The 23,937-nt window shown below is 40.1% G+C and overlaps 1 protein-coding gene across 1 annotated transcript in view; it reads left to right on the top strand.

Annotated features, from left to right (window-relative positions):
• USP3 (ubiquitin specific peptidase 3) overlaps positions 1-23,937 on the top strand; it is a 76,409-nt gene that overhangs the window by 6,906 nt on the left and 45,566 nt on the right. The window lies entirely within an intron of this gene.

The raw sequence follows: 23,937 nt of genomic DNA, 5'->3' as shown, positions 1-23,937 counted from the left end.
CTGTGTTTCACAAATTGATATCCAGGGAACAAGTATGTTTCCAGTGTCACTTGGGAGCTGGGGAAGCGGGAATGGTTTTAGTTGTGGTAATCTATGTTAGTTGTGTCTCTGACTTGGGAGGTGTCAGTGAGAGGCAGATGCTGTAGCTTTTGCCATTTCTTGGTACTGGGTGTCTAATTCTAAGACAGTAATTCTCCAGCATTCCCTTCAGGACATATTGTAAGACATATCTTTTCAACACATCCTTTCAATTTCAAACCTTCTGTGTTGTCAGAGGAAGCATGTGGAAAGCACCAAGCTTTATTCTGTTATTGGGGAAAGCACCAAGTTCTAGGAACCTCTGCCCTTCAGGTGGCAGATTCTGTTAGAGAATATAGCCATTTTTCATAGTATATATGCCTGAAATGAGGTGGTGACCTTAAAAGTTTGAATTCCACCGCTTATGTAGCTCATGCAAAAAATAGAGTAAAATGCTTGTCTTGGCAGAGCTCTATATGAAGCTGACTGCTCTGGATTATGCTTGAGCCTTCAGGATTTTCATCCCATGAATATATGTGCTGAGTAATTCATCTCGCTTTACAGTGATTCTCCCTCATATCCTATAATCACAGTAGATGGATTATGATTATGATTAGCTTGAATGGATGAAAATTGGTTATAATCAGCTTGAACAGATGAACATCAACTGCTAAAAAGAGGGTGAGGAGCACTGATGTCCTGAAACTGGTCATGTTTAAATATAAGAGAATGAGGTCTAGTATATGGGGCACTTCACAGGGAAGGTATTCTTTTCCTCTGGTTTAAAAATAAACAGGGCAGAGGGAAAGGTGTGATGCTTCTACTGACTCTGAGAAGAGCCAGTTTCTGCTTCGTTCTATGAGAAACAAAAACATCACAAAGCGAGGCATACTAAGCATGCAAGAAGTCTGTAACACAAACTAAATCAGAGGACAAATTTCTTTTTTTCTGTATATATCAGGTTATCTATTCTGAGAAATTGAAATAGGGATACTAACTCCAAACAGCAGACTGCAAAAATATACAACTTTGAGCATGCTACTGAAACAGTAATAAATAAAAGATGCCAGTTTTCTGCATACATTAGCTGCCCTAAGTTACATATGACAATAAAATAGAAAGCTGAAAGACTTTACCATTCAACGGCGCTTGCATTGAGAGTTGTATCTTTAGGAAGAAAATAAGCACAGTAGCGACTGTGACTACACTGAAGCTCTTGGCTGACATCTCAAGGAAAGACTTATAATATTCCGACAGTTCACAGATTTCTCTGCACTCTGAAGAAACTCCTGTGTAGATATGTGGCAAATAGCAGAATGCACACATATAGAGCTTCTGCTAATGAGTTACTGCCCTTCTGTCCCCTTGGCGCTCTCCTTCCTTTTAGGACTGCTTTTTATAAAGCTCCTGAGACTCAACCCTAAACAAATGATGTAATCAGACCTGCCTCTAGGTCACAGCACCCTCAGAAAACTGATCATATCCTTCATTACCTCAGTTTTAGTGAGCTCCTCACAGGGCAGGCTCCAGCACTTAGGGAGGGAATTTAAATGTGGAAATTCCGCAATTATTTAGTAGAGAGACAAACACTTAAAAAAGCTGTCCTCTTATGGGCCATACCACAGTAGAGTTTTTCTAGCCTATTTCAGAGTGTCTCCCTCAACTCCCATTTTTGGATCAGTGTGATTTAGCATAATGGACCACTGTGAGGACTGGAGGGAAGGGAAGTGAGGCTGTGTGTGTGACTGTTAATAACTCAGAGGGACCATGGACACTTGCCATGAAAACTGTTCAACTTGTCAGGAGAGGATTTTTTTTTAAGCTGAAAGCTCTTGGAACTGGGAGAACACATGAAGCAGGAAGGAGTGAAAATTAATGAAGAAACAGACCCAGAGTCTAATATTACTTTCAGGACATGTATGGAGTGGCATAAAGAGGAGCACAGGGTATAAGTTAATGCCCTCTTCTGAAAGTTATTGAGGAATAACCTCTTAAACTGAGGGCACTATGGATAGCTGTGGAGTGAAGGGCAGGATTGGAGAGGCTATTTTAGTTGAGTACGTTATTATTTATAATTGTTATTAACTGCTTACTACATCTCAGTAGCAGCTTTGTAGCATGTATTAGTTTTGATTGGTCGAACTTTATTTTCAGCATCTTTATTTATCAACTGCTATTTAATTGCTCAGTGTTACTAGACATGCTAACTTTTTCCTACCATCATTTATGAGGCTGATAAAGGGAAAGGAAAATTGGCTGGAGCATGGCTCACTTCTGTCTATATGCCAGAGGATTCCAGAGACCTGCTGTAGAACAACATTCTGGCCTCTTGCTGCTGTTCATCTGTAGCCCTATCCTCCCAAGCTACGCAGTGGCAGGCTGCAGAGAGCAGTAGCTAATTAATTAATAACTAATGAAGCTAATTAATGTCTTATAGCCTTTTAGAAAGCAGTTGTTGTTGAGTACAGTTCCTCTCTCATACTTCTTAGTATTTTGTAAACCTAGATTGTCATTCTGCTTGTTTTAGTTCAGCCAGATGTAATCTAGAGGGAGAGGATGTGAGCTATAGTGAAAATGTTTTTAACATGGCTTTTTAAGTGCCATTGTCTGAAAAAGAGGGAAGCTGTCTACCATGTTTGTACAGAGGGGCATGCTGAGTGTGTTGAAGGATGCAGGCTATCAGCACACAGTTGTTGCTGCACACAGGAGTTTTCCTAACGTGCCAGAAATTTGGAAATACAATTTTATAGGTTTCTGTAGAAGAAATTATTTTGTCATCAGCCTTCACATCACTGGCAACCTGTCTGACAAGCTGCTAAGGCTGGTACCAGATACAGTTGAAAATTACCTCCTCTACAAAAAGGCCCCGTTGTGTAAGAGGGTGTGGACTGAGCTATCTGCCAAACTGTTTTTTCATATCTTTTTCCCTCCTTTTTAATGCCAGTGTTCTTGAAAACCTAACAAGGCTGAAGTATGCTCTGATTCTTAGAATCTCCCTCAGCTCTTTCTTGCATTTTCACAGTCTACACTTCTCCTTCCCCAGTTTCTGCTATAGTTTTGCTTCACATCCGTGGGAGTGCTTGTGCTTTCAATGCTAGCTGGATAGAATCTTCTTTGCTTGCAAAACACAACCCACAGAAAAAGGAAGAAAAAAAGCTCCGTGGCAGTTACCTGCCTGTATTCTGCACAAACCACACAGGCCTTGCCATTTTATTTTATCTTCAAGAAATTTTAGGTTGGTTTTCATGTCAGCATCAGTCCAAGGTGGAGACAGAGCAGGATTTTCATGGATTGGTGGGGCTCATGAGAAGTAGTAGATGTGGATGCCCAGTGTGAATGGGGAAGTGGTGTCAGTTTCAGTGTCAGGTTGAAATTCTGTTGTGTGGGTTTATCAATCTTTAACTTGCACCATCTCTTAACTTTAGTGGTGTTTATGGTACCAAGGCAGCAGTAACATACAGACTAATGTGACAGTCATCCTGGAAAGTGCGTAGGACAAGTTTAAGGCAACTCATTGCTGAAAAATGTCTTCCCTCAATGTGGATGTTTCCCATATTAAAATACATGTTTACAATGCAGTATGCAGTAAATAGAGCTAAGAACAGGGAAGGTGAAAGATGATGTGGATAATGGAGAAAAAAAACCAAAACACGACCACCCAGCAGGACCATGGGCTTCAGAAGAGACTCAGTGTTGCTATGAGAGTCCCTTCTGAATGGAACTGCAGAAGTGCAATTATACTGTAATATAAGATTATTCCATATCCTGTTTTTTCCTAGTCATGATTTCCCATTTTAAAGCTGGGACAAAAGAATGCAAGGGATGAATGATAGGTTGCCTAATGTCCCAATGTTGGAGAAAAATGGAGCATACAGTCCCCAGAGTTTGATGCCCTGCCCCAGTTAGCAGGCAGCACTCCCCACCTGATGTGATTAAGGATCATGAATCCTTTTTAAAAGCAGGATCAAGTGCAGGGTGCTGTCTGGCCTGAATATAGATTTGCTCAGTAGTTCCATTATTACTGCTTCTCAGGTTTTTTACCTGTTTTTGTCTAGAGCAGTTAATTGCAAAACTAAGTTCTGCTGTTCACAGCTGAGAAGGTGGAGCTTGGCTGGCTTATGCTACAAGAGTTCCCTGTAGCAGTGGTACAAAATTATTATCACCATCCAACTGTGATCTAGCTAACCAGGAGTTTGCTGTACAGGCTGATTTTCTCTGCATTACACTGCAACTTTGGCTTCTATGGGACCTCAACATGACAAACACAATGAAGTATTAAACACTACCTCAGTCTCACAGGGTATGAACAGAACTGCTTTAAAAACAGATAATTCCCTCTACTGAGGTATATTTCAAAGGGCAGAAGATGCATTGTTATCAGCACAGTTACTTTCAGTCAAATTCTCCTGTGCTGACTTTTCTTCCCAGTCTCTCTGTGTAGAACTGGGAACAGAAAAAAAGGCAGGACATTGCTTCCCAGGGCACAGTGCTATAGAAATGAGACATTAATAGGGTAAATGGCCATTAGGTAAGGAAAATTAGAAAAGAACACACTTGCGTGGAGAGATTTATGATTAGAGCTGGGCAGTGCTATAACCAAGTCCATAACCAAGTCAGCCCTCTAATATATCTGGTTCAAGAGCTATGTGTTTCTTCTGTGCCTCAGGAGATATGAAGCAATCTCACTGCGGACCATCTTACTGAGTAACTTAGATTAAGAAAATACTAATTTAGTTTGAAGATTTACTCTTTTGTTGTTTCCATGATACATCTGAACATGTGCTGTCCTTCAGGAGATATGTACATGAGCTCTGTTGAATGTAGTACACTGAGACTGTTATGACCACCAGCCAAGATTATTACCGCTGCTTTGTGCAGCGCTCAGGCTTAAGTATGCTAGAAAGAGCAGCTCCTTGCTCATGTTTGTACTTTCGGTATGGTAGCAGTTGTAGTAGACACACAGGCTGAGTATTGCAAGTAGACAGACAGGGGTAAACATCTTCATGTGTAAATATCCTTGTTTTGAAAAGGGCTATGCACATTTAGTTGTCCAGCACATGTTGTGCGATTCATCAGCAGAGGAAATTCTGCTCTATTGCACTTACATTTGAGTTCTGCTAACCTGATTACAAACCCAAAGACTTCTGGGGTTCCCACTGGCCTTTCCTCAAAATTAGCCCATTCCCATCTATTCATTTTGTCCAGCCTGTAACACACCACATGCAGAACAAACTCCAAACTCCAGGTATGGATTGACAAGCATAACAATGACACTTGGCTCCCATATCGGGGAAACTACTTCCTCTTAGCTCATGTGTTCTAATTTGTCCTTCATTTCTGGATTAATAAATGGTCTGTTTGTATTTGTTATTGCAAGAACTACTTCATCATGGCAATGCCCTTTACTATGATCACAGTAGGTATAAGAATGAGACACAGGAAGAAGAAATGAAAAATGTAGATAACAAGTATGCTGTCACCATTTGCAATATGTCAATAGACCTTTAATGACTACACAATATATGAAATGTTGTGTAGGTCTTTTAATGAAAGCTGTTCATATTATAAATGAGCCAGAACAGCCATATTTCCAAACTATATGGAAAAAAGTCAAAGTAGCTCTGCATTTGAGGTTCAAGGCTGCCAGGAATATCTGTATTTCTGACATGCAACTTGCCAAATTTATTTACTAAATCAAATTCTGCTGTTGTCAAACAGATACATTTCACAATGGTGGACTCAAGAGTTTTGGAAAAAGGAAATAAAGCTGATACACTTCCAGCAATTCCAGATTGCAAGAAATTAGAAGTACTCCCTGTATCTTTATGATTGCTTTGGCATTGCTTGCACAGTTTTGTCAGCATCATCCGACATATGCTCAGCTGAAATGTCTTTTGTGTTTTTCCTGTCTTCATTGTGCTTTGCCCTATTTTGTTTTTCCTGCAGAGTAAATGCTGTATGGCCATTACTGTATAGACCTTGTTATGTCTTCTGGATTTTTTTTTTTTTTTTGCAAATTAATTCCTTAAGTGTTTCCCATGCTAGAGCATGGAAGAGGGCCGTAACATCCCAGTTATGCAGGAATCAAATGAAAAGTCATCTATTCTAGCAAGAAATCAGATTGGGAATGTGGGCTTTGAGATGTTCTTCAAGGAGTGTCAACACATGAGTTGATGAGCAGGTATATAAGAGTTAACTTCTAGTGCCTATGAGAGCTCTCTGCAATGTTAATGGGAATGGTTTTTTTGTCTATTTTATTGCAAGCCTGGAGGCTGATCAGTCAGTATGCACAAGTTATGCTATTAAATATTTGATACTCCCTGCCCATTAAATGGATGAGATGAGGCCTTCTCATAAGGGAGTACATTTGGAGTTTTCACTTGCAAATTTTGTCATTATTTGACTGACCACCCTGGCTCGCTCTTCCTGTTGTGTTTAGCTTCAAAGATGAAGCTGAAATGAAATGGAAAAGAAGGCTTTCATGTGAGCAGCGTCAAAGGTCAGGGGAGGTGCTGATACTGCATGGGTACTTTTCTTTAAAAAACATTTGAGCAGACATATGGATAAGTGGCCAGAACAAACAGACTCTTTGTGGAGTATCATGCATACTTTAAACAGAAAGAAAACAAGGTCAGCTGGATCCAAAATAAGAAATTAAGTCAATGTCTGCAATAACTAAAATCAGTCTGGGTTGTAGTGCCATTCAGTGGGGTCTCACCCATCCGCCCCCACCGTGTTTGTGAGGCTGGCATGTGTTGGCGTGATCACTGGCAATGAGGCCCAGGGAGAGGGGGTGGGTGCAAGGCTCCGTTGCAGCCTGCTGTGGCACAAATGATACAAACCCATGCTGGTTTACTGGTAACCTGCTGTGTGTAAGCAAAAGTCCTAACCCCAGGACTGTCTGAGAAATTTTGGAGACCAAGGGCACAGCACTGACAGACAGATGTAGTCTAGTTGTCTCAGAAACCCTAATAATGCTTGAGGAGTCTTGGCTGTCAGGCAGTTTGCATCACTGACCCAAGACAGCAGTCTTTAAACTGAGTCCTGTTTTCATGCTTGAGCTATGCTGGAATATAAACCTTGATGTCTCTGTTTGACATGTTAGTGCACACTGCCATTATTAAGTCCATCTTCTTGGAGTCTCTAGTTGTACAGATAAAACAGGTTGTTCAGAGCTCTAATATTTGTTGTCTTCTTTTTGACACTAGCTCCCGTAGAAAGGACACTCTATTGTTAAACTGGCTATTTCCATGTTATGGGATTTGATGAGTGATATTTTTATCTCAGGCAAGTTCCTTGTTTCCTTGACATGATCTTCCTTCAGGCCTTTCAGTCTCTCAGAACTGCATCTGTAAATTACTATGCAATGCAGTAAACTGTTCAGTACCTCTGCTTGTATCTCTACCTTACTGAAAGGTTACATACTTTCAGTTAGTTGTTTGACAAGCAGATGAAGCTGAGAATAGTTAACCCTACTAGGTATTGCCTGTCTGCCTTTCACAGCTAAACCTTAGTTCTAGGAATGCCTTCTTCACAATGTTGTGCACAGGCAAGGTGAAAACCATGGGACTATCTGGCACCAGTTTGCTCCAGTCACTGGGATTGTTACAAGTGCTTCCTACAGGTTTGGCAGAAGCAATTTGTGATAGCCAAGTTCTTCTTTATGGAAACATAGACAGCTGCTGAACCACTTGTTACTCTTTAGTGAGCAGTTTAGATGTACAAATTAATATGCTTAGGGTTACCAAAGAGTGAGGGGAGGGAGAGCAGCAGAATTGGTAGATACAATAATAGATGGAAATTCTGGACTGTACACTGTCAATTGTCACGTATGGCCATCCCAGTTCTGCCTGCCTTCCAGTGTGAAGACCTGAACCGCACTTATGTTTGGCCATAGGAGCATATCTAAGAGAGCTCAAGGGGCTTATGGTCCATTAGATTCAGGAGATATTAACCCAAAGCCCTGGATCTACATATCTCAATTTCAGGAGCTGAATCCTGGTCTTGGTTGGTGTGGCACAACCAGCCAGGCAGGAAGGAACTGGAGACACAGGAGCAGCCATGGGTTAGCTTTCTTGGAAATCCACAGCTTACTCTGATTAGATCATAGGTCTGTTTTCTGCCTCCTAAACTTAAGTGCCATAGTTTCTACTGTTGGACTTTTGTGGCTTTAATCCTATGGCTCAGCGTCACACAGGCATGCGTATGTCCAGTTCCAGTTCAGGCAGGCATGTATGTTCCAGTTCAGGCATGCATATGCAGTTCAGTGTGACTCTTACTTAAAAATGAACCCAGAAGCACTCCAGTGGGGACAAAAAGGAATTTTAGTGGAAGTTCCAGAAATTCATTTTGAGTCTTGCATTTGTTTTCCAGTGACAAGCCATTAGCCTGCAGAAACAGCAGATGTCTTGTTTTGTTCTTTTCCAAAACTTAGGTCTTGCTGGCATCAGATGGCTCTTCAAAAGGCATTTGGAAAATGGGAACTAGGGATAGCTGTAATTTCATCCCTGGAAATTAGTATTTAGTCTTCTTGGCTGTAGAACTAGGCCTCTCACCTTAGGAATCAATAGATGAGGATGAAGAGATCCCAGAAAACTTGTATATGAGAGGGAGCCCTTAAAAAAACAACCTGCTAATAATATTTTGGGTGTCTCAGAGTAAGAATCTATAATAAATATGTAATAAAACAAGTAGGAGGAGATGGACATATTAATTTAATTTTTTAAAAGGTTACATCAAGGTAAAATCATTACTAGGTAGCTAGCTAATAAAGATAAATGCATGTTAGCTCCTTATTGGCAGAGATCAGGCTTTGAAGTGAACCTTGCTTTATGAGATAAACTGTGGGGATAGTAGATAACCTCTTTCTTGGTAAAGGCACTGAATGTGCATCCTGAGGCACAATGTGTAGTGGTAGATTATTTTTCTGCTGTGTTTTCATTTGTTCTTGCCTCATTTTCATTACATCAGCAAGTTTGAAAGGTAAGAACTACTTTTTAAAAAATCCTTCATCTTGGGGATGACGCACAAAACCAAGATACTGATCACTGGTCATTACAAGCCACAGAGTTAGGGCAGGAATTCATAAATCCGATGCTGTGTCCTCTAAATTATATTCTACCTCTCTGAAATTGCCTTTATGTTAATGATTTTCCATCTGCCCTCCCAGAAGTATTATATGGAAGAAATTTCTGCTATGGCAGAATATCCCAATGAAGCCAGATTCAAGGGTTCTTGCATATTCTGAAGTATATGCTAAATGGGCTGGGAACTGGCACACTAAGCAGAGCAGCACTCCAGTATTTCCTATATGAGAAGGCCAGGCACTACTGTGTGTGGCCACTTGTACAAATTCAAATCAATTTCCCCAACCTTTTTTTCTGTTCAAACTAGTCTTCCCTGAAGTCAGCTCTCAAACAGATTTACAGGAGCATGTAAGATCACATCAGGCACAGAACTGGAACTCCCTCCAAGTGCATATATTGGTTTGTTCAGACTGTTTTCAGAAGGATTCATTTCTCTTGAAGTGCTGGGTAGAATTTAATCTATTACAGTAAAACATGATGGCAAAGCAGCTTGGCCTCAGGTCCCAGCTGTTGGAAAACTCAACTTGTAAATACAAGCAGACTAAACTGTGATGCTTAGAATAGGTTAAGCAGCACCCATAAGAGAAGCAGACTGAATGCTGTATTTACAGTGGCTGTAACTATAACCAGTTAGAAGTATTTCTAATCTTGGCATGCAAGTCAAAAGTCCAAATATATTGCCACTTAATTTCAAGGCATTACATTCAGTTTCTGAGAAAAATACCTGTCAAGTATCTACTTAGTTGCATGTGGGGAATATATAATAAACTGTAGGTGTAGGGACTGGCCATGGTTGCTGCGTGCTCTGTAAGGGCATGGCTTCTTTTATATCACCCTTCAGACATTAGGATTACCTTGTATGCAAGTGAGTTTCCAGAACCTTTCAGGGGAGTGACTGACACTGGTCCTAGGTGTGTCATTCCCTAGAACAGCAACATTCTGCAGTGGGCCTGTGGAAAGTTTCCCAAAGATTGTAGAAAACTATCTTCAGTAAACAATATTTGGGATTGGCTTTTGCTTGAAAAGAGAAAATAATTATAATAGCCTCTCTAGCCTTTTGTAGTCAAAGTATTCCTTTATAAATATACTGTTGGCTCCTAAACCCATTCAGCCTTCTAGGAACTGCGAACTGCAGGGGTAGAGGGAGCTGGCAGGAGAAAAATGAGCTCTGCAGACAGGCCATTAAGCCTAAGTCATTACTATTGAAATCTATGTTTTAATATTGTGCTACATCACTGCAGTGTTGCAATGTTTGCCTTTTTAGGGTTTGGCAAAGAAAACAGGAAGACCTGAGATTTGCAGAAGGCCTAGATGTAGGTGGGGAACACTGAGGACAGAACTGGTCAGCTTAAACCAAAAGCAGCCCATCTCTAATAAGGCAGACAGCCTGGTGAGGATCCTGGGCTTTGAAGACATGGCCAGGGAATCAACACTCTGCACATCAGAGCGTTTTCCTGCTTCACTGCCAGTGATTCAACAATAAGCTCCTTTAATGAGCTTGAGCCAGTCATTACAATCCCAACTGTTGGTAACTTAAGGCCTGGGGTACCATGTGCCCACCTTCCTGCTTCCCATTTTCTGCATCAGTGCATTCTCCAGGGTGCCCTTTCCCCCTCCCCAGCATGCCTCAGTAGGACACCAGGTTCTTTGCAGAATTTCCAGAAACTAATGTGAAAATTCTGGGAGGAGTGCTGGGCATGACCATTTAGTTTCCTTTTTGGAAAAAAAGCAGAGATGTTCTTTTTATATTATGCAACTTGTCTTTACCTCATGGCTGGGGGCAGAAGGGAGGGGAGCTCACTCAACGGTACCTCTCTGCTTTTCCAGCCTGATGCATGGAGATGCATGAATTTGGACTTTGGCTCAGAGCACTGTCTCTTCTGAGGTGCTGTATTGCGGTACTGATTAAGCAATAATGATGGGGCATAAAGCTGAGAATATTGCACTGTGATTATGTTCTGAAGCATGTTAAAATGGGGTTTGTAAGGCAAAAAGAGGAGAAACATTAAATGTTAGCTCTCTTCATCTGTTGTGTTTATCCAAATAACAGCATTACACCTCTAGAGAAAGATCAGTTGCTTCTTTTCATTACAATCTTTCATTTATCAGCCTGTCTTAGGTTCCACTTTATCAGGAACTCAGATCTTTCCCTGTCATTAGAGTGGAGCTGAGGACCTAAGTCACTGAATGGGGGAATGGAGGAGAATTATGACTATGTGAATGATGTGCAACAAGAATTGGTATCTAAAATAGGCTCCAATAAATTTTCTTGTCACCTGCCTGGATGGTGACCCCTGCCACCACATGAAAAGCACAAATGGTATCCTATGTTATGAAAGGTTACCTAGTAAAGATGTATGAAATAACAAAAGAATCTTAAAGGCAAAACCTTTTCTGTGGTCACTGCTGTGGCTAACAGGGTTTCTCTGTACTTCCTTAAAAACATGTTGAGGATTTGCTTGTGGGAGTGGATGAGAAGGGACCCCTGCAAGGTGGCACCAGACCAGAACAAATTTCCACCAAAAGTTTCCAGCAAACCTAAAATGTGAATTAATAGTGCTCTCAGGTGGGCTTTATATAACAACTAAATGATAGGTATACACTTGGGGCGCTATATTTGTCCTGTCTCCACACACTGGGAAGCCCAAAAGTGTGGTTAAAAAAAGACTCAAGCAAACAAGTCAAGAAGCAGAGTACAGAAAAGTGAGGCATTCTGCTAAAGATGGAACACAGCTTTCTCCTCATTTCTTTGCACTCCTGGATCCTACCAGAAATACACCTCAGAATAACAGGATCATTTTTGTTGCTGGCCTCTGCTCTGTCTGCTTCATTCACCACACATGGTCATGGTGTTGACTCAAGACCTTAAATGTGAGACACTGAAAGAGTAGCCAGACAAAAGTCTTGCTATAGGGAAGACACATTCAGATGCTTACATTTTCAGTTCTGGCCTTGTGTAGGTTCTAAGCTGGCAGGATAGAAGGGAGTGATCTAGAGAGGGTACCAGGAGTCCCCAGTCTGGATTTCAGTTTCTGACTGTGGCTGACCTCCTTCTGCTTAATTTCTGTCTCTAAACCTTTGTAAATTATCTCTAGATGCTGCATACTTTCCACATGGCAGCCAGCCAGACCCATAAAGCAGTATGAACTGGGGAAGTCTGGAAAAATGGCCTCACTGCTCTGTTTCCTCCTTCCACTGGTGGAGTTGTGCTCTTTGCTCTGAGCATAGAAGTTCACTACAGTGGATGCTGCTGCTGCACAGAGGATGAATGCAAAGGCCCCTTGTCACCACTCAACTAGCTTCATCAACGCAGGATAGCTGGCTAGAGTCATACTAGGAGTCCTTTTGTTTCTCTTGGAGTGTCTATGTGGCTGAGGCACGTTATGTGCTCATTACCTTCTTTGCAACTCTAGTTCTCCTTCTGTTACAAAACAAACCCAAATAACTAAGCCAAGTCTGCTTGTGACTGGGGGGGGGCAAAAAAAAAAACAAAAAAGAAAAACAAACTCAAAAACTCACTTTACAGCTTTTTCCAAAATATCTTTAAGCTGTCTGGAGTGACTCACTGATGTCTGCTACACATCAAGAGAGCTAAAGGTATATTTTAAAATAAAACTAGAGAGATGAATATTAACTCTTCTTCAGCCTCAGCTCCAGATGTATTTATGGCTTAGTGTTCTGGCTTGACACTGTTCTAAATCAACAGAAGAACCTATGCTTAAGCAACTACAGGATGATTAAAATAGCCATCTCCTCATGTTGGGCTTGCAGAATGAGCTCTGCTTATGTAGAAACTCAAGGCAAGCTGTGCTCCAAGCAGTATTTTATTAGCTTGTCTTGCTGGTAAACACTTTGCCAGTCATATGTTGGCTTTAAAAGCCAATGTGAAAGAATTCAGTGTTGTAGTTTTCCAAAATTGTAAATCTCTTAATAGTGACCACAAAAGCCAGGGAGTTAGGGGCGGGGGAAGGAGAGGGAAATGGGTGCCAGTTCTTTGCATGAAAGCATGAAAGATGTTTTTTTTTAAAATGGAATGTATTCTGCTTATATTTTAATAATAAGTTCCAAAAATCTTTAAAAATATTAACTGTTATCCAGGAACACAGGGAGTCCACATCTCCTGGCCTGTACTCCCTTTGGGAGGGCAGTGCACCGGTGGTGCAGCTGCTGGCTTGAAACCTCCCCACAAGGGGATTTTTCATGCAGCCCATGGAACATGGGGCTGTTGGAGTTCTTCCACCAGCTTGTCTACTGCAGCAGTCTTGTGTCCAGAGCTGCAATGTGATATTTCATACATAGCGATAACCACATTATCATAGCAAATAGGGTAAAAGGGGACCAGCATAACCTAGCACTGTCACTGTAGATGTAAGCATTTCTGAATGACCTCTCCTATTACAGAACTGTGTACTGCTTCAAACCATTTGCTTATAGAGGTGCTGCTGGGAATGGGAATGACTTCCTCACTGACAGGCAATGCATGAAAAGTTTTCCCACATTAGCTGCACAAATCTGTCCAGATGATGGTAAATCAGATGTTTTTTTAATTTCAGCCCTTAATTTCAGCCCTTAGTGATGCATCTTCACAATCCCTGACCACTTGCAGCCAGCTAAGTAAATACAACCTCAAGCTGCTAAAACTTTGACATGCTTGAAGGTCTCTCTGAGAACAGAATAATTTGCAAACAATATAAGCAGCATGTGCCAACAACACATACAAAGAGTACACAATGCATATAGTTGCAGGAAGAAGTAAAGCCTGAAGATAGTCCTAAGTCATACCTTCCTTGTACATACATTGTGGTTTCATATTGCTAATGGGTTTACAGTTTATCAACAATATCTGCTCATTTTCCCACATGACAAGGTGATGTACCAGTTCTCTTTCTGTAGCTAACAGCCAGGGTTGACTGTAGACCTTAGCAAAATAGCTGCCTGGAATAGCAGCCTCCTGGCAGCAGAAATGCTGAAATGCCTATGCCACAACCCTAGACAACCAGTCTGATTGCGGCTATGGTGGGTGTTTAGGCAGAAGGAGACAGGATGGCAAAATTTGGAGTCAGACTGATCAGCAGCCCAGCCACTGAAGTTGCTGTTTTCAGGTTGTTTTCTTTCCTTCCTGTCTTCATGGCGGGAGTGGCTCCGTCCCAGCCTTTTATGCTAAGAATGGCAAAATTCAGTGTTGTCTATGTGGTTGAGAAGCTGTAATGAGAAGTCAGGCTTGTTAACCTCTGTTTACTTGGAGAAAGACTGTAATGAGAAGCTTACCTTCATGCAGAAATACTGATAGCAATGGTGTACAGCTTAAGCCCTGAATCTGAGAGCAAGATTCATGTTTACATGCCATGCTGATGAGTACCTAAATGCTCTGGCTATTATCCTTTATACCTTTTGATCGACTGCACCTGTTACATTTACCCGTCAAAAGAAAATTATCCTAAGTTTGGCAAGCATGTCTTGGTTAACCTGTACTTCAAAGTTTTGGCCCTTGTGTACCTGAAAGATGTTCAGCCTGCCATTTTCCCTTGGGCTTGCATGAAGTGGCATTAAGTGAGACAAATGAGAACTGGGTGTCCTGTATTAAAAGCCCTTTTTTTAAACTACAGTACATGCCACACAAGTTTAATAATCTGTTGGGCTTGGATACTCGGTCATGTTTACAAGAGTGAAATCTCATTATGCTCTAAATGCAGGCCTGTGTGTCTCTACCTACTTTGAATACCATGCTTTGGGTAGAGACAGTACAGAATGAAGTCTCACATTGCTTAGGTTTCAGTAATTTTTAGGACATGATAGAATATTCAGTGTGATCTACTGAAACAATAATAATTTAATGAAAGGATCACTATGATGAGATCCCTGCATAATTTCTCCAGCTGCTCGCTACTTTACAAAAGTGTGTTAACATGCAGTAGGGATAGATGGTGATTAGTCAACTGGTTTTAGCCTATTTTACATTGCTTGCATGTTTTAACAATGGGAAGTAGGTCAAATGAAATATGGAATGATGTTGGTAAGGATATGTGAATCAGTAAAGACATCAGAATATAGTTATGCAGCTGCTGCTTAACTATCTTTAAGTGACTAGTGATGGGCCAAGGAGAGGGACCACAAAATGCAGCGGGTCTTATCAAGCTTACTCATTTACTGACTGGAACATCTATTCTGGTCCCTGCTATTAAAGCACATTTTTAACAAAACGGAATCATAGTAATGAAAGGTTTTACTGCAGTTACGTGTCACCTTAGATTCTTTTAGACACACAGATCTCAGAACATACAGAAGTCCATGTTAACATGGTACAGTGTCACAGTGAATTGGGGCTGGTTGCATTACGTGAGCGTGGATGAGTTACTTTGCACTTCCTGAGGGAGTGCAAATAAATCATTTTTTGTGGTGCACCATAAATTCCTGGCCACACAGGCATTACAGAAATCAGCCTGGGTAAATTCTAGAATCTAGCAGGTAGAGCAGTAGCAATGTAGACCTGTAGATATTTTCAAATAGTTGCCTTAGGTGTATTTAGTCTAATTGTACAAGGCTCTTGAGTGAAAGAAATAATAGGCATCGCATATTTAAAATTCTATAAAAGGTTTTCAGATAGTTTTCCTGAATGTGAATTGTATCACACTACGTACTAACTTCCTGACCCTCCCCATCTACAAAATGCCATGCATTTAAATGATTAAAGATATATTTGAGTGCTGACCTTTAGTGTGAAGCAAGTAAAAATCCCAGAAAACTCAGCTACGTCTCTGTTCTTCAAAATTCAGGGCTACATGTGTCAGCAGTTCATGGAAGCTCTTTGATTATGGCACTGAATAGCTGTTGGCACATTTACCTTTTGCTATAATATGTATATCAGTTGGTGTTTGGAGCTTAGCAACACTGCTTTGAAAGATCTGGTACTACTCATAGGGTGTCCTGGTGGCTTCTTATTTCAGAATAAGCTGAATCTTTCTCTCTCACTGTATTTTGCCATCTCAGTTTCAAGTTTTAGCTAGAGCAGAAAAATTTCAGCTGGCCTTGTTCAGTCCTTGAATTAGCAGATGTTAAACAAAGTGAGTGAGGAAAAAAAATCTGAACCAATGGTCTGCGTTTTCAAATTCAGATTGCTACTCAACATTGTGAATAACTGAGCCTGAAGAATAACATAATAACAAATAATACAATCCTAGTGACACGGCAAGGAACTCCTGCTTCTCTGGTAATGAGCTGATCTCCAAACAGGATAAAATGCTGTCGTTTATGTGCTAACACAAGTCTCATTCAACTCAGTTATCAGTGAAGTGTATATACTGTCTTCATGTACAATGGCAAGTTTTTCCCAGGGATACGTTGCTTTGTAGTCAAAACACTTCAGAATCAAAATGCTCTGAGACATTGCCACCTTTTGTGTTAATATTTATGTTCTTTGGGTCAGTAAAGTAGGATCAGGATAGAATATGTGTACAGTACAGTACAAAATTCTTTGTACAAAACTAGAAGCAAGTACGTGCAGCAGAGAGACAGGTGGGATGCCTTTGTAGCTTACAGCAAACAAAGAAGCAAAAATAGCTTGTAGGGTATTTTGTCTATCAACAGTCTTGTTTAATGTAGAGGGAAAAGTGATATAGTTTGTGTGCAGTTACAGTTCACAGATTCATATGATACTTTTACTGTGGTAATATTCTACATAGAAATTACAGATGTTAGAGGTGAAAAAGGTCATATTAGTTCATCCAGTTCATCCTGGGACTTTCCCATCATACCATTTTTAAGTGTTTGAAATGGGGCTTTAGGAATTAACTTAAACACTTCTTCTACAATATTTTCTTTACATGTTCTTTACACAGGCAAATAGATTTCACATTCTCATTCCTGATTTTTATCTGAAATAGTATCATTCTGCACCATCTCATTCTCTTCCCAATCCTCACAGACTATCATCAGAGCAATTCTTCTTTTAATTTTTGCATCAGAGCAATTCTTCTTTTAATTTTTGTGGCTGGATTATTGTCTATTTTCCTCAGATTTGTTAATAAGCTAATCATAGTGGTGAAATTTAAAACCTGCATGTCATTTAAACGTGCAGTGTTTGTGGCTTAAAAACATCTATGGTTTTGCCCTGTGTGACATAAGAAATAGTACTGGTGAGTTTTAGGTTCTGGAATTGCTCAAGTGCTTTTGAGCAGTTTTCCCTTCCTTGATCAAACAGATAGGCGGATAGGCTGGTGCCAGCTATCACATTTTCCAGGCAAATAGGTATTACTATGTTTTCTTTCAACAGGATGCTTGGGGGTTCTTCTCTGTGCTCTGATACAGTATGTAAACTGATCTGCCTATTATTTTTTTTTAAGATATGCCTGCCGTTCCCTTGTTTGTCAAAAATTAGTAAGTAAGCCTTGTTCAGTTGTGGTAAAGAGAAATTAGTTTTGTTGGCTATAAAATGTTATATTTTGATTAAGATAGGATGAAATAAAGCCTGCTGATCTTAAAAGTATCTTAAGCACAAGTACAGAATCATTATTATATTTTCAAGACTGCATTTGGAAAAAACAGAATACAAAATTTACATAATTGATTACAGTAGAAGCTAAATGCCAGTGACATGAAATCATGCTGCTTGATGTCGCCCTGATGCACTTGCATTATTGGACAGACTCTGGAGGACACAACTGATGAAGCTAGTGTTGAAAGCTGCCAGATATAAGAGAACTTTCAGGCATTTGTTTAAAGCATGAATTAAAAATAAGCCTTTGTCTGTACAAATAATACCTTAAGAAGACAATGGGGAGAATTTAAAAAGCATGCACTTTATTTGTATAATTTTTCACATCTCCCTTGGTTTGTTCAAAAAACCAACCACACAGAATAGTCACATGCACCTTTATTTATATCTTGCACTGTAACCAAGCTGTGATAGTGCAGACAAGGCAAAGTTTGGATGAGAATTAAAGCATTGCCCGTTGCTTTTGTTCAGTAAGATGCTTCTGGAATCCTTGGAAAAGTGATGTAAAATTAGCATAGGCTCTCAGAAATCAAAGCACTAGAAGATCATGGGAATGCTGGTAAAAAAACTACAGCTCTTTGCTTCTCTGTTGCACTACTCTCTTCGTTCTACTACTGCTCTCTTTTCCCCAGCTACAGCTCTCAGAATACAGTGAACTAGAGCCATGTCCTCAGGTTTTCAACCCACTCATCTGGGAGATCAAGCTGCAGCAGATTTCCCACTTTTTGCATTCCTACTTAGCACTCTTAACACTGTGTTGCAAATGACAAGATTATTTTGGACAGCTTTTAATACTAAAGTACTCTTAGGTTTCTGCAGAGGAGTATCCAGTCTAGAGGGCTGCATCACCTTAAAGGACCCTCTCCAAAGTGTCCACTTCTAGGAACTGGATTTTTTCATTTGAATGGATTTTCCATTTTGAGGCATGCTCAGCAATGGGAAAATCAAATCTGTTAAAACAGACTTCATGGAATACCAAGTTGTTGTCAAGGCCCAGAAAATGCTCCATCTCTTTGGGCAAACATAAACTGTGGAAAATTGCATGTTCTTTTTTGACCGTAGCAAATTAAAAAATTGTGCCTTTGGCCCATTCTGACTCATGGGCTTAAAGGAGAGTGAAACAACCTGTTGATTTCATTTGAAAGAAACACACAAAGGCAGCTTCTCAGCTAGTCTGAACTCAAGTTAATAGAACAATTCCAGTGTATACCACGTGGGGTATCTGACCCATAGTTCTGATGCTGTGAAGGAACATCCTTCTAGAGAAACATATACACACACACACAGAGAAATACACAAGGCAAAGAAAAACTCTGTGTGTGTGTGCATGCTTGCACACAATCCAGCCCACATGGATCCTATTGATAGCATACAATTTCTTTGGCCAGTTTCCTTCTTTTCTGTGTGTTTTAGGGAACACAGCTGCTCTGTATATCTCAGATACATACTTGAATTAGACTTAAAAAGAAAAAAGAGTAATCTTCTGTTCTGATGGAATCTGTGTCAGCCTAATACAATTGTACTGCTGTAGTCAACATTATTCCCCACAAGAAGGCACCCATTAAGAAATGAGGGACCCCTCCTTAGCACTGGAGAAAGCCATTAATCCTATGGAAGCAGAATTTCAGGTAATTTCTTACAGTGATGTGTAAGCAGGGGCAGAATGAAGAACACTTCTGTTCTTTGGCACTACCCGGTACCTTTGCACAATACTTTGTGTCACACCGCCCCCTCAAGGTATGTGTACAGAAGTGTCGTGGACATGCTTTGAAGGGAGTCATGCCTATTTACATGCTTTAATCTTACATTCTAAATACTGTCACAGATGCTTGCTCTGGGCATTTGCCTAGTTTAAATTTTTGTCCTTCATCTTTGGCATCTTGCCTTTTAGAGAAGAATCTTGAACCTTGTAAAGGGAGTTGCTTGTGGTGTTATGATCAAACACTGAAAAAGTGTGTGACCTTTATTTTCATAGGATGTGCAGGAAATGGAAATAGATTTGTTAATGAGACAACGTGCTGCCAGAAATGTGCTTGTGGTATTTAATGTGCTGTAGCGTACTTTCATACACAGATGCGTGCATCTAAGCTTCTGTCAGCTGCAGAGATGGCATATAACTCACAAAGCTGGCCAGCCCCTAGTAAAGGTTTTATTAAGCCGAGACCCTGTATTAGAACTTACCTATATTCTGATGCTTTCTGTTGATATTTTCTATGCCAGTTGTCTGCCTCAGAGTTGCATCTGCACTGAGTAAAGAACTAATTTCCTTGTGGTGGGTTTCTGTGTAGTCTCCATTGCTATCGCCATCGTATCTAAATGTTTCACTTCTACATCTTTGGGAAATAAGAGGTTAAAGCCCAACCTATCAAGTTTCTACTAGGTCTGGATTGGCACATAGTGTCTTCAGCGTGTTTACTGCTTTATGGGTTTAGAGCAAAAGGCTTGCTTATCCTTTTCAGTTGAGTATTCAGGGCATCTCCCAATCTCATTCCACACATTCTGAGTTTACCACTTAAAAAGAAGAAACGTGCCGTGGGAGACAATATTCCTTCTATCTTTATGCACAGAGATAATATAACATGAGACAGGAAGACTCTAATGTGTGCTCTGAGCAGAGCTGGCCTCTTTTACTCATCTGTGGTTGAGAAGGAGGTCTACTTAGTAAAGAAATTGGTTTAAATAACTTGCCAGATGGCATGCAAGAATTGTCTGGCAAAGACCGAATTAGTTCTTCAGGTTAGCATTCATGCCACTCCTCCAGCGTCCCTTCTTCATTCCAAGCTCTCCAATTTCCACAGCAAATAAGGAAGTTATCTAAGGCATCAGTCTGCTTCACTTGATCCACTGAGTGATGTTCATCTAGTGATTTTGAAGGAAGCCATGGAAAATTCTGCTACTGTGTCATTAGACCATATCATAATACATAAAAAAGGGAGGCAAGTTAATGTTTTCAAGTACTTAAGACCACAGATTTTATTTCTGAGAAATACAGCAGAACTGCAGAACCCTCCAGGCAAACTCCCCCTCTGTCAATTGTTAATATATATGCAAAATACCAGTTCAGGGCCAAATTCTAAGCTCAGATACTCTCAGATGGAGCCTATAGCATAGGTGGATGACTACATATGTCCCACAAGAGGGTGTTGTGTGGAATCTCTCTGTTGTAGTAGAGACAATGATGTGCTGTATTACATAGAAATTTCTAATTTATAATGCTAATTCACAGGCTTCTGTTCGGGACTGACTGCACCCATTATGAGCATGCCTTAGGATTTCTCTTAGGTCTTACCTAAATTATTCTGATCTGAGGAAGGATGGGAGCAAGAGGTAGGACTCCAGTTCCAAATCAAGTGATTAGTACTCAAGAAATCTTACTGAAAAAGCAAACTGAAGGTTATACCCAGAGCTTCTACTCCAGTTTTGCTCTGCATTCAACATGTATACCTCACTGCAAGCCACTTAAAACTACCCTTGTTGTAGTAGTGCTTTTGCGATCCAAGTGCTCACAGAATTGCATTATTGATCAATTATTTTTCAGTAGGCAAAGAGGCTGCATTACGGATACATTTACGGCTCTTCTAAATTGTCCTTATACATCCTCAAATATGGGATAACTGCTATGTATCATGACTCCCTAACAGATTGAATCATCCTTACTTAGGTATTTACCTTGGCAACCAGAGATAAAAAATGTGAAGGCTACCACATTTGCTGTGGGCATGGCAACTAAAATGAAGAAACATGCAACTATTTGGGCAAAATTACACTGTAAAGAGTTTCCCTGAACGGCTGTCAACCTGCAAATGAAAGGAGGAATAAAACAGCATTATTATCTTGCAAAGGAACAAGGTGTCATAGTGTGGATGGTTTTGGCTCCTAACAGGAAACATCAGGGATAGAAGATGAAGGGCCTATCTTGGTAAGGTGACACATTTTTATTTAGTAGTTTTTCACAGCTAAATGCTGCTCAGAGAAGTTATAGCTGGTGTCTGTCATTGTAGGAAGTGCTGTGCTTAGCAGAGTTACACAGTTTCTCCCAGCCTCCTTGCTGTTCCAAGCACCATTTGTTCTTTTGTTATGGGGATCTTAATAACTCCACAGCAATAGAGAGAGGACATTTTTCTTTGTGTGTAATAGTGCAAGTTGAATAGTTGCATCTTAAAATAAAAGTAATAGATGATGGTCAAAGGCCTCTTAAATTAAACCAAAGTAATGGGATTTTTTCTCTGAGAAGTCTGCAAGTTTGCAGCCTTCCGGACTAAAAAGAGGAACTCTAAGAGAAAGCAGTACATAGGCCTTGTATCTCTAGACATTTCTGAGGATGTCTTTCATAGTCTGCTATGTTCATTACAGTTTTGCTGCAATTGATCATGCCTTTTCATCTTCATCTTCTCTTAAAAATATGACTAGCCTTCTACATCCCCTGCCACCCTACTGCCCAAAATAGTAACACTCATTCCCATCTGCTACCCGGTTCTGACTGTTACTCTGTTAAGTCCATGAGGGGTGTGAGGAAACAAGATGCCCGCCTCCTGTTGACTCTTACCTTATACTTGGATCTGTTGGTATCTTGCCAGGAGATACTCTTCCAACATCGCTATGCTTATAAAAACTGTTCTAATATAAAGTATAGTAGCTTTCCTGATTTAAGTACATTGCCTTTAGTAGAGGTGTAATAGTTCATATTGGCAGGGGTTTAGTTCAGTGACTGTGCAAGGCCATACTGAGACAGACCCTGGTTTTGTTTACTTAGGAATCAGTTCTCCTCTCCAGGTATCAACTGTAAAGTCATGAATCGGAGTGCTAAAATGAAAGTAGATAAACAACAGTATTTAAACATGTTTATTTTACCATATTTAATCCTTGTTAACCAGTTCTTTACTTCTGAAAGAATAAATACACTGCTAAAATAATCCACACAGTGAGATAACAACGGGCTGTTTTAGTTAAGCTCTGGTTGCAAAATGCTACTGTAAGAAGGCAGAGTGACAACACTATGGAGGGAAAAATGAGAAGGGCAGATCCAACTGAGGTTTCTTTCTCATTGTTTGTGTAAGGATGGGTGGGGTACAACAAAAGAATTAAACATACGCATTGGTTAGAAAAGACAGAAGGCAACTGCAGTCAAACTGCTGCTTTAATTTAATGTATGTCTTCATTATACATTGCGGCAGAGGGTGGAGGGCAGAGGGTGAAGAAACAAAAGGACCCCTTGGCTAATATATAAACACGCTAACAGGACCACCTTTTTGCTCCTTAAACTTGTACGAGTAATTCTTACATGTATATCCAAGTTGTGTTGCATGAAACAATTTTTGAAATTCTGTCTTCGCAATTAGTTTTTGCTCTATTTATACAGTATTTGTTAGAAAACTATATAAATACATGCTTTCTGTAGAACCTGTAAAATATATGTTGGGAATGTTACTTGATCAGTCAAATGTGACAGTTTTGAAGGATGGAGGATATGTGAGATAGCTCCACGGTTTTGTGTCAAGATAACATTTGCAGCCATTTAATTCACAGTTTGGTATCTATGAACTACTTCTGCTTCTAACTACGCAGCTAGAAATACAAACTAACTCCACACTGACTGTAGTCGAAGTACTTTCTGATGCTGTGGAAAATTGGATCTTTCTTGCTCTGAGTTTTATCCCCAAGTGTAAACAGGGTGAAAAAGAACAAAGGAGGTAAAGAACAGTGTTCTGCGAAGGAGATTTGTAACCACCAAGACATCTGCGATATGAATATTTAAAGTATCTAATCTGAAAATCCATACAGAACTGTCAGTTTATAAAATAATCTTCCACCAAATAGTGGTGTGCCATGTAAAATACATTGAGATAGATGCTTCTCATGTTGTATGCAGGTCATACGACAGGCAAAACCAGTGGCAAAACTGTATTTGTCACATTAGTTATAGCAAGAGAAAAGGTCTAAAACTCCTAACATGCAGGAGTCACAGTTCCTTAGATTTAAAAAATCCCCACTTTTTCAGATATTATGGTGGTGGACTTTATTTGCTACATTTGAAAGGGAACTGAGTATTTTCAACAGAACCTTTGTATTGATCAGCATAAGCACGTGAATTGCTGAGCCATAAGATTGATATTCTGTGTTGTCTGGAAAAGATGTAATACAACATCTGTACTTATATTACCCCTTAACTTAAAGGTTACAGTCATAGAGTAGGAAATTCAGTAACAAGCTAAATTTGAGGCCAGGTAACTCTTTTAAAAAAGTGTGCAAATAATCAGCAGAGACACGAGATTACTATGGCTTCCCATCGTCTGTAGGGAGAAGTTAAACCAGGGAGCTTTTAAAGACAGAGCTCGGGAAGTA

Source organism: Phalacrocorax aristotelis, chromosome 7, assembly GCF_949628215.1.
Source record: "Phalacrocorax aristotelis chromosome 7, bGulAri2.1, whole genome shotgun sequence".
Lineage (NCBI taxonomy): Eukaryota > Metazoa > Chordata > Aves > Suliformes > Phalacrocoracidae > Phalacrocorax > Phalacrocorax aristotelis.
Note: the sequence above shows the minus strand (reverse complement) of the source record. Positions and strands in the feature narration are given on the sequence as shown.